This window comes from Vitis riparia, chromosome 15 (assembly GCF_004353265.1).
Source record: "Vitis riparia cultivar Riparia Gloire de Montpellier isolate 1030 chromosome 15, EGFV_Vit.rip_1.0, whole genome shotgun sequence".
Lineage (NCBI taxonomy): Eukaryota > Viridiplantae > Streptophyta > Magnoliopsida > Vitales > Vitaceae > Vitis > Vitis riparia.
In genome coordinates this window covers 20,426,531-20,441,499 of record NC_048445.1, presented here as the reverse complement: position 1 = coordinate 20,441,499, position 14,969 = coordinate 20,426,531, and positions in this window count along the sequence as shown.

The following is a 14,969-nucleotide window of genomic DNA, read 5'->3' as shown; positions in this document are numbered from 1 at the left end:
GCCTATCAAACAAGTCTACAGCCAATGGTATTGGATAATGGCACTATTCAATCTAATGGTCAGTAAGTCTCCTTGGTGGAAACTTCTTAAGTAACTTTGGAGGCATCACATCTACATACTCTTACAAAACTAGCACGGTCTCATCAAGAAAACCTACCATCTTTTCTTACTTGATCTCTATCAAGGCAGCAACATAAATAAGTTGTCCCTTATTTAGACCCTTCTCCACCTATAGTGTAAAGATATTTCCTTCCTTGGATGGCTTTTTAGGCAGCTTGTTCAATCCCTATGCATAGCAAGGTTGTGTCTCATCCATTATGAACATTCCATTCAGATGTTGGAAAAACTTATTACCCAATATGAAGTCAAAATCATCCAATGGAAAACTACGAAAGTTAACGATGCCTTTCCAATTCCCCAATTTTACCACAACATTCTTTGCTAAGCCATGGGTCTCCTATGCTTAGTTGTTTACAACTTTTAGCTTACTATAATCCTTAATAAGTTGCAAACATAGTCTAGTTACTCCCCTCATTGAGGCATAGTTGTGGGTTACCCCATTATCCACTAAGGCCACAACTTTCTACCCACCCATAGCCAATTCAACATACATTAGTCCCTTATAGGTCTGCTCAAATTGCATTTAGAAATTGAAGAGGGTTAACTCTTATAGGGGTCTCTAACTCGTTATGGTCCTCTTCAGCAACAATAAGAGCATTTAGCTTTTTCTTTTTTTGGGCAATCTCTCATCTTGTGTGGCCTCTAACATATAAAACAACCAGATGGCTTGGTTGTCTATGATGAATTTGTCTTTTTTCCCATTTTCACCTGAGAAGACTCAAACTTTGTATTCGATATTTGCCACCTAGCTTCTTGGAGGGCTTGGACTTCCCCATTTTACCTGACTGTTATTGCTAGTTCTTTCCTTTCTAAGTCAAAGTAGAGGAAGAACTTAGGTTGTAGTCCACCAAACAATCAGTAATTGTCATGGTTGCAGGTCAGTCTTGCAAACCTTACCTTCTTAATTTTGTCTAAGTCCATCCCTACAGTCCAGACATGAAGTTGAAAAGTTTGTCGACTTCAAACATGTCTTAAATGTTTTAGGATCAATGAGCTAAACTCCTTGATGTAATCTCTAATGGAACTCGTCTGCTTTAGTTTATTCAGAGACTCTCGGGTTACCCATGTCGTGTTCATGGGAAGAAACTAATCCTTCAGTTCCTTTTTCAATGTCTCCTAAGTGTTGATTCGTGGTCTTCCAACCGCAACATCATCATTTGTTCTTGTACACCACCAAAGCTTTGCATCTCTAAAGAGATACATAAACATGATAGTTACTTGTTCATTCGTAGAGATATGAGTAGCACTAAAATATTGTTCCATGTCCCAAAAGAAATTCTCCAAATCCTTGGCATTCCAGACACCATCTAAGGGTTTGGGTTCAGGCACTCTCACCTTTTGGCTTAGAGAAATGCTGGCGTAGAGTGTGTCTAGGCATTGCCCATATGTAAAAACTTGAGACCCAAAATTATGTGTGTGATAGTTGGTATCATAGCCTATGGCTACAAAGAGTAGCGCCATAGGTACACTACGTGAGCAAGTTGCATGATTGGAAGCAATTGTTGGTGGTTGCGAATGCAGGCTCCACTTTATTTGCAAGAGTAACGAAAGCCATTGAGGAACTCAGAGTATAGCATGGACTCACAAAAATTCAGGAAAAATATGTGGAGGAACAAATAGATTCCCTTAGAATGATGATCAAATCGACAGTAAAGGAATTTCAAGGATGGGTTAGATCTCTTAAGGATGAGATTACGTTGCTGAAGTGGATAGTGTTATAGGGCACGTCATCCACTTTAGAACCAACTCCTACAAAAGTACGAGTGCCTGAGCCCAAACCCTCTGGTGGTGCCCGAAATGCCAAGGATTTGGAGAATTTCCTTTGGGACATGGAGCATCATTTTAGTGTTGCTTGTATCCCTGCGAATGAACAAGTAACGATCACGTCTATGTATCTTTTTAGAGATGCAAAGCTTTGGTGGTGTACAAGAACAAGTGATGATGTTGAGACTGGAAGACCATGAATCAACACTTAGGAAACATTGAAAAATGAACTGATGGATCAGTTCCTTCCCATGAACATAACATAGGTTGCCCGAGAGTCTTTGAAGAAACTAAAGCAAATAGTTTCTATTAGAGATTATGTCAAGGATTTTAGCTCGTTGATCCTTGACATTAAAGACATGTCTGAAGTTAACAAGCTCTTTAACTTCATGTATGGACTGTAGAGGTGGGCTCAGATGGAATTGAGAAGGCAAGGTGTGCAAGGTGTGCAAGACTTGCCTATAGCCATTATAGTTGCTGATTGTTTGGTGGACAACAACCTAAGTTCTTTCTCTACTTCGACCTAGAAAGGAAAGAACCAGCAGCAATAATCAAGTAAAAAGAGGGAGTCCAAGTCTTCCAAGAAGATAGGTGGCAAGTCTGAGTCTTCTCCGGCTAAAGTGGGGAAGAAGACAAATTCCTTACAGTCACCCAAGCCATTTGGTTGTTTTATATGTAACAGGCCACACAAATGAGGGACTACACAAATAAAGAGAATCTAAATGGTCTTATCATTGGTGAAGAAGACCACAACGAATCGGAGACCCTCACAAGAGTTAACCTTTTTTAGTTTCTGAATACAATTCAAGCATAGACCCATAAGGGCCTGATGTATGTCAAGTTGGCTATAGGCAGGCAAACATTTATGGCCCTAGTGGATAGTGAGGCAACCCACAAATGTGTCTCAAAGTTGGAAGCAATTGGGCTAGCTTGAAGCTTAGCAAGGATGATAGTAAGCTGAAAGTCATAAACAACCAAGCACAAAAGACCCATGACTAAGCAAAGAATGTGGTGGTACAATTGGGGAATTGGAAAGGCACTATCAATTTCCTTAGCATGCAATTAGATGATTTTACTTTTCATACTGGGCAATGACTTTTTCCAAAGAGCAAAGGTAGCATTGTTGTCACATCTGAACGAAATGTTCATAATGGATGAGATACAACATTGTTATGTGTCAAGACTGAACAAGCCACCTAAAAAGCCATCCAAGGAACTAACTATCTCTGCCCAACAGGTAGAAAAGGGTCTGAGGAATGGACAACTTACTTATGTTCCTACCTTGATAGAGATCAAGCCAGAAAAATGGTGGATGTTCCTGATAAGATTGTACCAGTTCTACAAGAGTATGTAGATGTGATGCCTTCGGAGTTGCCTAAGAAGCTTCCACCAAGAAGGCCCACTGACCATCAAATTAAACTAGAGCTAGGGGCTAAGCCCCTACATAACTTCTATATCATATGACTCCACCAAAGCTAGTAGAATTGAGGAAACAATTAACTAAGTTGTTGGATACAGGGTTAACCTAACCATCAAGGGCACCATATGGGGCACTGATGCTCTTCTAGAAGAAACAAGATGGGTCGTTGTGAATGTGTGTTGACTATCATGCACTGAATAAAGTCACTATCAAGAACAAGTATCCAATACAATTGGCTGCAAACTTGTTTGATAGGTTTACTAAGGCTAAAAACTTCACAAAGCTAGATCGACGATCGGGATATTGGCAAGTTCACATTGCTAAGGGAGATGAGTCCAAGACTACTTGTGTGACTCGATATGGGAGCTATGAGTTCTTAGTTATGCCTTTCAAGCTAACTAATGCGTTTTGTAACTTCATGAATGATGTTTTATTCGACTTCTTAAACTCATTCATAGTGGTATACTTAGATCATATCCTAATCTATAGCCAGACTCTACAATATCACTTAATCCACCTTCGGAAGGTAAGCAGAGACTAAGAGAGAATTTGTTGTATGTAAAGAAGAAGAAGTGCAAGTTTGCATAGATTGAGATCAAGTTTCTAAGGCACTTGGTGTCTAAGAAGCAAATACATATGGATGGATATAAGGTGGCAGCAATCCAAGATTGGCTTGCCCCCACAAAGGTAACAGAACTACGTCATTTTCTCAGGTTAGCAAACCACTATTGACGATTTATTAAGGGCTACTCCAAGATGGTCATCCCTTTCACTGACTTGATAAAGGAAAGAGGGAATGGAGGTTGGAACTGGAGTGTCAGACTGTCTTCCACAGGCTCAAAGACGTAATAACCTAAGAGCCAGTGTTAACACTGCCAGACCTTAAGCTTCGTTTTAAGGTGCCAATTGATGCCTCAAACAAGGCTTTAGGAGTTGTGCTAATGTAGGAAGGGCACCTAGTGGCATTTGAGAGTCGGAAGTTAGATGCAGCGGAGCAGAGATGCTCTATGCATGAGAAAGAGATGACTACGGTCATCCACTGTGTGGACCCTTATTTTTCACATGCATCCCCACTCATTGACGAGACTCACTTTTTAAGATGAAAATTTATTTTTGTTAAAAAAAAAAAATTGGAGTCAGACACTTATTTTATTTTATTTTAAAAGGGAAAATAAAACAAGAAAGAAAACCCTAAAAAAAAAGTGACTCCTTAAGCTTTGGAAAAGTCTATCTTTGAGAAACCCAAGTTTAGGTCCGAAGATCAAGTTACTTATTGAGAAGGTACCTCAAAGAGATAGCACCCCTCTAAGCCCTAAAGAGGTCCCTACTGACTAAGTCAAGGGAAATATGGCAATTAATCAATTAATTATGGATACCTAAATAGGTTAAAGTGATTTCAAAATTAGCATGTCAAATAAGAAAGGCAAATCACAGTCATAAAGAAAAGTTCTAGTGTGTACTTGGACTGCTTCTTAAGCGCTATCACAAGACATTAAAGTTAGTTCAAACAACAAGATATATAACATACAACATACAACATGCATTCTATTCTATTTAAGATACTAGGCACTAGTCACAGCATTTTGAATCGTAATCAAGCATGAGGGTATTTTACACACAAAGCATATTTATTTACAGAACTAAAAGAATAAAAAAGGGAGAGAGGCATACCTGGATAGCATGTATAACTTATAGTGCGCTTGCTTGTTGCTAGAGAGGGTTAGCTCACAAGTAATAACCAATAACTATGACAATAAACCCTAATATACATGGTATATATACAACTCAAATGAAATGGCATAAGTCTAAAGAAACAAAACTATCACATAGGACATGCATACGGACTCATTGTTAAATTTAAACTAATGCTCTAGATAGTTATAAGTATCAAAGTTAGTAATTAAGACAAAAACATGCAGTAAAGTGGTAGAACAGTTGCATTCACTTAAAAAATCCTAAAAAAATATCTAAAAACATTATTTTGTCATGAAAAAAATCAAACAACATCCTCATTATGTCTATATTGGAGAATAAAAGACAACCAAGTCAAGATATGCCAGACAATACTAGGTTAAAATATAAGTTAAACACTGTACAAAATTTCCAACATGTTGTCATAATAGAAGTTTTCACAAAACAAAAAAAAAAATGTTTAAAAAAAAATCTAGAATGAGAATTAAATTGCAAAAAAAAATCCAAAGAACATCTACTACATGTCTAGTCTATCATCCACATGGCCAAGCAATCATTCAAAAAACAAATTTTAAAAAAAATGCCTAAAAGTTCTAGAAAGTTCAGAACTAGGTAGAAAACAATGATATTCATATACTGAATTTAAAAAAAAAACATGCATATGTCTCCTAAAAACATACAAAAAATCTTACACGCTATTTAAAGTGTCTAGATGATACAAACAATAAAGCCAGAGTCAAGGAGTGCTCAAAACTATTTTTAAAACACTCAAACTCATTAGTTGTCCAAAATCAATCATGTACAATAGATGCAAATTTAGAAAAACATATCTGCCTCTAGAAAACATATATTTTAATATCGTAGATTTCAAAATTCATTTTCAAGAAGTCAAAAATTTAGGAAAAATGTCAAAAAAAAAATTATATAGTTATCTAATAATTTATTTTTGCAAAAACATTTCAGGTGTCTAGAATTGGGTGAAAACATAACCACATGAAAGACGCATTCATATCTTCCATTTCAAAATTGCTTTTTAGCTCAAACAAAGTTCTAAATTCATGTTCAAGATGCCTACACTATCATACAATAATTAGGAAAATTTTAGAATTATCATAAATAGATCAAATCAAATTTTCTTTTTAGAGACGCAATAAATTGAACAAGCTAATGGTAAAAGCCTTTTGAAAAATGATTTTACGTAGGGGTTCCACCAATTCCCTAATTGATATACATAAATCTAGCCTATGGATTCCCATACATTTGGGACTACAAGTTTGGATTCACGTTTGACTCAAAACTGAATTTTTATTGAAAATAAAAGGGTGCAAACTGAATGAGACACAGTTGCATTTTTTGAAGAAAAAAAAATGAGATTTTGATCCTAAGGATTCTAGATGAATTTTTAAAAAAGATTTCCAATAAAATCTTTTGAGAAAAGTATTTTCTTTTAAAATGAAAGAAATTAATTTGAAAACAACAAAATATAATAAACAAAATACCAAGCAAAACAAAAGAAAACAAAATCGCAAAGTAAAATTTTTGACAACCAAGGAAACTGAAGTGGTGAGATAAGGACCAATCATCATTATTTTCCAATGGCCTCCAAAGATTAAATTTGACAAAAAAAAACTACCAAAGCAAGAAACTATTAATATTTAGATCAAATAAGCTAACGAAATATTCATCAAGAATTAGCAACTAGGATTCAATAAGCACATAAATTGAGAATAAAAATCAAGAATTGACATAAGATTAACTAAACACACAAACGCCTTTAGACTAAAAAAATAAATTGGGACTATATTAAATCAGAATTAAACTTTATCTAATGGGATTAATTAAACTAATGTATTAAAATCACAAACACATCCAAAGTAAAAAAAAAAAACAAATTAAAACTAAATTAAATCGTAATTAAAAACATGAACTTTATTTAATAGGATTAATTAAACTACTGAATTACAATAACAAACACATCCAAACCAAATGAAAAATTTTTTTAAAAATTATAACTAAACTAAATTGGAATTAAAAATATAAACTTTATCTAGAAGGATTATTTAAATTAATGAATTAAAATTACTAACACATTAAAACTAAAAGATAGACTAACACTAAACTAAATCATAATTTAAAAAAAAAAAAAAGCATGAATTTTATCTAACAAGATTAATTAAACTAATGAATCAAAATCACAGATACATCCAAACTAAAGAATAAATTGAAACTAAAATAAATCAAAATTAAAAAACATGAACTTTATCGAACATAATTATTTAAAATAATGAATTAAAAACACTAATACATTTAAACTAAAAGATACATTAAAACTAAACTAATTCGAAATTAAAATATGAACTTTATCTAACAAGATTAGTTAAGCTAATGAATTAAAATAAAAAATATTCCTAAATATAAAAGATAGATTAAAATTAAACTAAATCTAAATTTAAAAAAAAAAACTTTTTTAATAGGGTTAATTAAACTAAGGAATTAAAATCACAAACAAATCTAAATATAAAAGATAGATTAAAATTGAACTAAATTGAAATTAAAAATAAGAACTTTTCTAATATAAACAATTAAACTAACGAATTAAAACCGCAAACACATTTAAACATAAAAAATAAATTAAGACTAAATCAAATTGGAATAATAAATAAAAAGAACTTTAACCCTTAGAAACCATTAGATTAACAAACTAAAATAATAAAAGACACCTAAACAAAATAGATAGATTAAAACTAAATTTAAGCAAAATTAAAGTTATGAATTTCATCACATGAATTAAAAAAACTTTCAACATCTCACATTATTAAAAAAATCGTAAAAAATAAAAAAACACTAAACTAAAATTTAAACTTTCAATATCTCTGCGTGAATTCAAAAAAACTAAACCAAAATTTAAGATTTCAATATCTCACATGAATTAAAAAAAGAACCAAACCAAGATTTAAGCTTCCTTAATTTAATATGAATCAAAATCAGGACTAAACAAAAAAATTAAGCTTTTTTCAAAGTGCAGGCATGTGTGTGGTGCTACCATCCTCATGCGTGCGGCTGAATGGAGAATATTTCTTCCTTGCTAGAAGAATGGTGCGGTTGGTTCTTTCCCTCTCAAAGCAGCGTGGTATTCCTATTAAAACTAGGACAATATGGCAACGTGTTTTTTTTTTTATATATGGGAACAACTTTGATATTTATCCTGGAAAGAATTATTTTCTTCTTTTTAAAAAAAAAAAAAATTGATAGTGGAAAGTGGCTTTGCTTTTGTAACGGAAAGTGGTGTTTTAATTTTATGTACATTACAATTTAAAAAATATTAACAAAATTTTAAAAAATTAACTTACCAAATTGGCATTAAAAAATATTTATATTAAAAACACTTTTAAAAAAAATTAATTTATCAAATTTTATTTACATACACACCACTAAAAACTTTATATTGAAAAAATTTTAAAAAAAACTTACCAAAATTCTATTTACGTATGTACCACTAAAAAACAACATGGAAACACTTTTTTTTAAAAAAAAAAATTGACTTACCAAAAATATATTAAAAGCACTTTAAAAAATAACTTACTGATTACTACTCAAAAACTACACATTTTAGATACTAATTCTCATGAGTTTCATATCTTTTGAGTAGTAATTATGCCTAATATGCCCAAGTAATACATTGCTACCCTTGCAAGAGACACTAATGGTTTTTTGTTGAGTTTTGGAGATATTTTAAGGTGATCTTTGAAGCATGGAATGACAAATGGAAAATGGAATGGAGGAGGGTACACAATGCATGTGGATGAAGAGGAAGAGGAAATGCACTTGGACCAAGCTTTGGAGCTGAATTGAAGGTTGTGGAGGTGGATTAAAAATGAAGAAATGGGAGAAATTGCAAAGAGGAGTTGAAAAAGCATGTTTTTCAATTTCGCATGACCATGCGAAATGAAATAGAATGGGTTTTGGCTGCAGCATACTAAGGGAAAAGTGAAAAGCAATTTTGCATGACCATGAGAAATTTTCGAAAAGTTATGTGAAATTTTCGCACAATCATGTGAAATGCTCCAGGAAGACTAAAATAATGCTGATGGATCCTCCACTTCGTACCATCGTGCGAAATTTCTGGGGCTCTTGCGAAAATGTATTTTCTCCATATTCCTTGCGAAAATGTATTTTCTAGGGCTAAATCTCATTTTTCTCGGAGAATGGAGGATCTAGAGGCAAGATCTATGGTGAATTAGATAATTGAGCTTGAATTGCAAAGGTAATTTGATCCAATTAATTGATTAATTGAAATTTGGGGATTTTTCTCTTCAAATTGTCTTGGATGATTACTACAATGCAAGCTAGGTAGATTCATCAAATTCTTAATGCTAGATTTGATGAGATTGAATAGTTGCATTGTGTGAATCATTGGAAGATAATTTAAGATGAATTGAATATATGATTGAATTGATCTCTTGGATTAGATTACCTAATTTGAAGATAAATTAGATCTAGACCTAAAACTAAATCAAAAATCGATTTAGTGAAAATTTAGGTTTTCAATCTAACTTGATGAAATTACTTTCTAGAAAATCCTAACTCTAAGAATTTCACCTCCTATTAATTTTCTTCTCTCTTACACTTCATTTTCCTCTCAATTTGAATACATTGTTATTTTGGAATTTTATCATGCAATTTCAAGTCAATTTCATTTGATCACAATCATTTCTTATCATCTCATTCAACCCTTAATTACCAAGAATAATCCATCCTTGTGGACGATACCTAAAAAACCACTACACTACAGTAGTTGGTACTAAAACCACTTTTTGATTGGGTACAAATTGCTATAGAATAGTGAATTAGGTTATAAATTTTGTTTTGATCCAATAAACGACAAAATCATGAGCGGTCACTTACTTAAAAATTATTTATGTACATACCACTAAAAATTTTATACTAAAAACATTTAATAATAATAATAATAATAATAATAATAATAATCAATGTTTTAAAAACCGGACCGGACCGGCCGGTCCAACCGGTTCAACCGTCGACCGGTCACATTTCCGGTCCGGTCCACTCTATTAAACCGTTTAGCTATTGGACCGGTTACGAACCGCCTGAACCAGCGGTCGAACCGGTGAACCGGTAGAACCGGACGGTTCCAAACGAACCGAACAGTCCATATTGGCCCATTATTTTGCAAGCCCATTGTATAAAATATTAAAAGCTGTAGGTCATAAACCATACTGGGTCATGTCTTTGCATGACAAAGCCCACACCCCAACCATTTAATGAGCCCACAAGGTGGGCATGCTGTAGCTTTCAACAAGGATACCTTTTATAGGCATCCTTTGCACCCTTATTTCTCTCACAAACCGATGTGGGATTGCAAACTAATATCAATGAAAAAAGTTTTACAAATGCAACAAGAGGATTTTAAGCTGGGACCTCAAGTTTGGTGAGTGAACAAGGACACCACTGGGCTACACGTGATTTGTTGTTTGATATGCCAAACAAAACAATATATATTGGATTTTAATTTTTTTATAATATTAAATAAAAATAATATAATATTTTTAAAAATTATAAATTAGTTAAATTTTTCATTTTTAATATATTCACATTTAAATATTGTATACATTTCATTTAATATGATTTAATTTGATAATATCAAATATATAAATAATATTATTGATGTTTAATTTATTCATATATATTTTAAAATTTTTATAATTATTTTTAATTTTAATAATATATAAATTATATATTTATGACATCACCGGTTCCATAGCGGTTCGACCGCCGGTCCGACCGGTGAACCGTGAACCGGTAACTTTTCCGGTTCGATCACCGGTCCGGTTCTGAAAACATTGATAATAATGATAATGATAAAAAGAGATGAGATAACCAATCACATGCAATTTTCTGAAAATAAATAAATAAAAGTAAACAAATAACTAAACAAATAATAATCAATAAATAACTAAATAAAATAAATAAATAGGTAAATAAATATAGAAATTAAGCACATGCGATTGTTAAAAAATGCAAATCATGCGAACTATATAAGTCATGCAAAAGTGACCTATACAAGCCTAGATGAACCTAGATGAGCCTAAGTGGTGCCTAATGGGCCAAGTGTGCCTAAATGGGCCTAGGTGAGCCTAAGTGGGCCTAGGGTGTTTAAATGACCTTAAATGGACCTAAAAGGCATCTAAGTGACTTAGGGTGTTCAGGATAGTGCCTAAGTGACCTAAATGGGCCTAAGTGAAACTAGATGTGCCTAAGGTGTTGTCTAATGGGCCTAGGTGAGCCTAAGTGGACCTAGAGTGTCTGAATCAGTCTAGGTGGACCTAAAAGGCGTCTAAGTGACTTAGGGTTATCAAGATAGTGCCTAAGTGACCTAGGACAATCAGGAAAGTGTCTAAGTGACTTAGGGTGATCAGAATAGTGCCTAAGTGACCTAAGGCAATCGAGAAAGTGTCTAAGTGACCTAAACATGCCTAAGTGTGCTATCCTAAAAGTGTACCTAAATGAGTTATCCTAAAAATGAAAGGAAAATCCTAGATCTAACTCTGGGCTGCCTAGGGTCACAATGAGGGGCCAGATAAATTCCTCGACTAGAGTCTCCAAGGTGGCTCGAAAGGTAAGTTGTACGAATAGCATGGGTTACCAAGGGACTAATGTGGAGTACTAAAAGAACACTTAACAGGGCATGTGATAAGGGAACAAAATGGAGGGTCTTCACACTGCCATGAGACTTGGAAGCATTACATGATGGGCACCAAGTTCATGGTGGTGACAGACAATGTGGCTAACATGTTCTTTACGACTCAGAAGAAACTAACTATTAAGCAAGCTAAATGGCAAAAGTTCTTAGCAGACTTCAACTTTGTGTGGGTACATAGAGTAGGCAGGCACAACCAGGTTGCAGATGCCCTAAATCGAAAAGAGGTAATGGAATTTATAGGATCCTTATCTATAGTTATAGCAGATTTCACTACTAGGGTGAAGCAGAAAGCTCCACACGATTCTGCATACAACAAACTAGTGGAGCAAGTGAAGGAAAGCACCACTAGATACTACTGGTTAGAAAACGGATTGCTATATTAAGTGGGTATGAAGCTATATGTTCCTTCCAACAAATTAAGATGGGGGTTGCTAAAGGAAATGCACGATGAGCTAGTCACCTTGGAGAAGATAGGACATTCACTTTGATTTCACAATCCTGTCATTGGCCCAAGATGAAAGATGATGTACAAGCTTATGTGAAATCATGTATGGTATATCAGATGGACAAGATAAAGTGGAAGAAGGAAGCTGGTCTATTGCATCCTCTATCTATCCCTGAAAGACCATGGCATGTCTTTCAATGGATTTTATAACTGGATTCACTAAGGTGCAAGGTTATCGATTTGTTTTTGTGGTGGTTGACAAATTCTCAAAGTATGCAATGTTCATCCCAGCACCACATGAATGCCCTATTGAGGAAGCAGTGAGACTCTTCTTCAGCACTGTGAAGAAACACTTTGGGATACCCAAGGATATTGTGAGTGACAAAGACTCACGATTCACAGGCAAGTTTTAGGTGAAGTTGTTCAAGATGATAGGAACATAATACAAGTTCTCCACCCCCAACCACCCTCAAACAAATGGGCAAACTGAGAGGGTGAAGGCTTTGCTAGAAGAATACCTAAGGCACTACGTATTAGCTACATAACAAAACTGGCTCAAGCTCATGGATGTAGCCCAATTGTCTTACAACCTACATCAAAGTTCTGCAACCCGGGGGAGCCTATTTGAGGTGACTATTGGGTTCCAACCACGTATGCCTATGGATGTACCGGCCACTTCTCAACCAAGACGAAGTGTGAGTCCTGCAGCATACCAGTTTGCTAAGACCTGACAAAAATTACTTGATAAAGCCCGGAATAGCCTAAAGATGGCAAGCTAACGAATGAAAAAATATGTTGATAAAGGGAAGAGACCATTGGAGTACCAAGTGGGAGATAGAGTGATGTTCAAGCTCACTCCCCAGATTTGGAAGAATATCATAAGTAGGTAACATCAGAAGTGCCTGATTCTGAAATATGATGGTCTCTTTAAGATTGTGAAGAAGATTGGTGTTATCACTTACAAACAGAAGCTTCCAAAAAGATTGCAGCTTCACCCCTCATTCCATGTAAGCTTCCTAAAACCCTATCATGAAGATCCTAATCTAGACATAGTGTAAGAAAAGAGACCATCTCCTAACATCCAAAAGGAGTTTAGCAAGGATATAACAAGTATCCTAAATGATAAGAAGATGGGAAATCGGAAGGTTAAGTGGACCGAGTTTTTAATTCACTAGAAGAGGATGCTCAAGAGTGAAGCAAGTTGGGAAAAGGGTGCCACCTTGTGGCAATTTGAAGATAAAGTACAAGAGTACCTAAAGCCAAGTTGACGAGAACGTTGAATGGGCCAAATGGGTGAGGGGAAGAGGGTTTATCAACCCCTCAAACTAATCATGTTGGCATTGTGGTCTCATGTGGGTAGCACCTTGGCCCCATGAGCAACCTATGAGCAATGCAAGGTGCAACATGTGAGATATATGCCTCGGAATGGTGTGCAAGATGCTGGCGCACATAGATAGCAACAACACACAAGCATGTTGATGTGGCAGCATCCAAAGACTTACACAAATGCACAGGCTAATGCCTTCATCTAGAGTAACCTGTGGGTATAACAACACGAGGACTGTGGGAACTTAGATGAGATAACTTGGACAAAGGAGCCACGCTACAGTAGGAATGAGCACAACCTTAGCAACAAGGGCCTTGATACGTGAGCCCAGTACACATAGATGCAACATCATGCAAGTTATGTGTAGGCAAATATGAGTAGCGAGGTATGTGGCACAGCTTGAGCAGGATTGACTCAAGGCAAGCATGGGGCGGACTTAAGTCAAATCATGTAAGACACGTCTTGGCATTGGTTAAGCCTGAGCAAGGTGTGGTCTTCTTCAACAGCAAGCATAATGAGTTAATGCATTGTATTTATATGAGTTAAACTCCTATCACTTGAGACTCCTAGTCAAAGTAGGGGACTGAGGCCTAATGCAAGAGGAGAATGACTCATAACACACGAAGACTCCTAATCGGAATGGGAAATTGAGTTTGGATGCACAAGGAGACAAAGACTTATCGCACAAAAACTTGAGATTAAGTAGAACTTAGAGTCCTACTCAATGTGGCATCTATTAAGCTTGAGTCAGAGTTGGACTAGGACTAAAACACTAGTTCCCTAGTAATATTGGATTACTTGGTGCAGCATGTATAAAAGAAGGTATGCATGCATTTAGAAAGCAAGTGAACTACCTGTTGCTTATTGTGGGAGTCCTTGCCAGAGAACCTCTTGTATTCTATTGGAAGATCAATAAAATACAAGTTGGGGAAAGCCCCATAACCTCTATGTGTGTACCTTGTGGCTTGGAGAAAGGTTGGCTTAAACTATGTCTAGGCACCATACATATGCAAAAACTTTGAGACCCGATATTGTGTGTGTGACAATTTTATCTTTTACTATCTCTATTATGAGATTGTTTATAGAATAAAAAATTAATTAAAAAAATTATGTATAAAATACAAGACTTGTGAAAGTAATTAAAAGATTATGAGTAAAAATTATGAAAAGTATTTTTTACTTTAATTTTGCCTATGGAGCATTACCAACTTAGTAACTTCTTCTCTAAATTGGATGCCTAGAAAACCATGAAGATTTGAATATTTGGATTTCTACATATAGTCCTTTTTTTTTTTTTTTATTATTATGTTGGCAAGGATGTGGTCGAAGATGTGGGAGCACATGTAAGCCCCATAGAGCCAATGGTGGAAAATATATACCAACACCCACAGTGGAATAAAAAGGCTCCTTCTCATGGTACACATTTGAGGATTTTACCATATATGAGTTGTATTTTGGTTATTGTTAGTATTTCACATAT